We start from the raw sequence: 2,734 nt of genomic DNA, 5'->3' as shown, positions 1-2,734 counted from the left end.
AGGCCTAACCACAGGTGTGTTTTGAGACCTCAGTGAGGTCACATGTGCAAAAGGCCTGTCACAGGCCTGGCATAGGGCGAATGCTATAAACACTGGGCATCCACTAGCTCTGGAAATGCTTTGCCTCTCTGAGCCGCTGTTTTCTCATCTAAAAGGGGGAGCATAACAACAGCACTTACAGCTCTAGAATTCAAGTATTCAGCAAGTTTATCTATATGAAGCATTCCAAACAGTGTGTGGTCCACGGAATGCACACAGTTACTATCAGCCAATTTCATGATTACTGTTTTCACTGCTGCTGTTAGCACCATCAGGTAAACCCTCTAAAACCTGGCAGGAGAGGACCAAAGGAACAAACCCCTAATGGAGAAAAATTCTACAGAGCCCCCCATTGCCTTACAAACTGTGGGACCTCTCTCTCCAGGAACCACGAGGCATGGAAGCCAGTCAGCTTGGAAGTCACCGCTGCTGACCAGGGGCAACCGTCTGCCCCCTTTGACCACATCATCAGCCCAGGTCTGCTGGGTCAATCAGGGACTGCAGCCAGTCCTCCGGGAACTACAGACCCAGAGCAAAGGCTACAGGGCAAGCCAAGGTCATGATCTGGCCTAGGGAGCAGGGACACTGGCCACAGATCTCTGGAGCTGGCTGCTCCCAGCACCAGCCCACAGCCCACAGACCACAGCAAGACACCAGATCCATGGGAGACCTGACTGTCCCAAACCCTTCACAGCAGTCTTCCTCCCTGGGCCAGGCTGGGACAGGCTGGGCCAGGGGCACCCCCCTCCAAGTCCCCTTGGCCTATGGAAAGAGGAACAGCTGGCAAAACAGCTCTCGGCCTCACTGCAAGGCCAACTGTTATTGCCTTGGTGGGGAGTGTAAACACGATGTGTGACTGAGCTGGTAACCCAGAGACACAAACAGCTTCGTGGCCAGCGACGGAGGAGCATTCAGTGGTCTGTGTTGGTTCCTGGACTCTTCACACCCACTGCCAACCAAGGTCAGCCCCCGACTGAACTCCTGCTCCTTCTCTGGGAAGGGAGGAGCAGATGAGGTTGAAAAGCAGCCCACTGGAGGCCCTAGTTACTCCAGCCCACGCGTCTTGCTGAGCCCCAACAGGTCTCCAAAGGAGCGGAAAAGGTCCTCACAATCTTAAGATCAAGATGCCCCTAGAAAACTTGCCCCGGGGGGAAGAGGTGTTCCCCCAAACACTGCTTCCTCCCAAGTCTTAACAAGCTGGTCCAGGGGCACGGCTCCTCAAATCCAAGCCCAATCCCTCTTCCTCTTCCAAATGTGGAGTCTAAAGCTCAGACAACTTCAGTGATTTCTAACACATCCTTCCTCCCTCCATCATGGAAGGAAAGAAGTGTTACTGCCTGGTGAATAATCTGAGAGGGTAATGGAATCAGAGCACTCCGTGGTCCAAAGCACCCCAGTAACCACGCCATTCTCTCCAAAGTCATTAAGAAGTTCAATGAAGGCTGAGTTCAGTGTAAACCCCCAACCCCACACACGTCAAATACAGGAAGCAGAAACCCCTCCTCACCACTAGGCATAACAGTCCTCCCAAAACGCGCCCCTAAAACCCACGCGCCCCTGTCCCACCCTCTCCCAGTCCCTCAAAGATCACAAACATCACAGCCCTCTGATTTGGGCTCCCCCACGTTCTAAGCAGGGCTCCCCCAGCGCTGTGGTGATATAACCCAGCCACTTGGTACAGCTTCCTCCGCAGAAGCCCCCGCTCCTGTAAATACAGTATAGAAACGGCTTCCACAGCGCCAAAAAGGTACAGCCCTCTACACTTGATGCGGCGCGCCCCCTTGATGGTTTAGCCCGCGCACGCCAGGCTCCATCTCCCCGCCGCGGCCCGCGGGTCCAGCCCCCGGCCCGCGCACGCTAGGGCCTGCACTCCCTGCCCCACACACTCGCGGCGCTCCCCCCGCCGCCTCAGTGGTACGGTCCACCGCCGCCGCCACCGCCCCCGTTCCCCCCGGGCTAGTCCCACCGCCCCGGCTCGGCCACCCCAACTCAGCTCCGGAAGCGGGGGCTCGAGGGCCGCGGTTCCCCCGGCGGGCACGGTGGTACAGCCCATCGCGGCACCGCGGGGGGCCCGGACGCGACCATCGCGGAGGGGGGAGAGCTCCGGGACACGCGCTGGCGCACTCACCTGTCACCGGCGGCCGCCCAGCCTCTCCGGCGGGGCTCTACCCCCGCCCATCGCCACGCTGCGCTGGTTCCCGTTCCTTGTGTTTCCCGGCGGCGGCTACGAAGGCAGCGGCGGCGGCGACGCCTCCTCCGAGCCAGGTCCAACAGATCGCGCGGCGCTACCCCCCCGCCCCCTCCCCCCAGCCCCCGCTTACCACCCCCTCCCACCCTCTGGACGGAAATACCGCCCTTTCGCGCCACAAACAGGAAGTGACGCACAAAGCACCGGAGACGGACTCAAAGCGAGAGCGCAAGCGCAGTGCAGGGAAGGAGGCAGGTTCACAGCAGGACGCCTGCGCACATTAGACAACTTTGGGCCAGTGTGGGTTAGAGATGGGCCTCGCTAAGGCATGAGGCGGAAGGCGAGATGGGGGCTGCGCAGGCGCACTTGGACTCCGACGCCTGCTCTCCCTAGGGACTCGCGGCAGCGATTATTTCCCGGCAGCCGCTGGCCGTATTTACATACGCCTTGATCTTGTTTTACTGTTTGGGTTCCGAGGCTCTTAAAGGACCCCGGAGCAGGAGTTAG

At 59.4% G+C, this 2,734-nt stretch overlaps 1 protein-coding gene across 2 annotated transcripts in view; it reads right to left on the bottom strand.

The window, feature by feature from the left end:
• The window catches only part of AKT2 (AKT serine/threonine kinase 2), a 56,159-nt gene extending 53,787 nt beyond the window's left edge, over window positions 1-2,372 (bottom strand). For both annotated transcript variants that reach the window (XM_017503226.2, XM_017503232.2), the window contains exon 1: window positions 2,168-2,372. The gene's annotated coding sequence lies outside the window, so the exon portion shown is untranslated. The remainder of the gene's footprint in view (window positions 1-2,167) is intronic.
• Between the last annotated feature and the right edge of the window lie 362 nt (window positions 2,373-2,734).

The sequence above is a fragment of the Cebus imitator genome, unplaced genomic scaffold, assembly GCF_001604975.1.
Source record: "Cebus imitator isolate Cc_AM_T3 unplaced genomic scaffold, Cebus_imitator-1.0 Scaffold306, whole genome shotgun sequence".
Taxonomy (NCBI): Eukaryota; Metazoa; Chordata; class Mammalia; order Primates; family Cebidae; genus Cebus; species Cebus imitator.
This window is presented reverse-complemented; position numbering and strand designations above follow the sequence as displayed.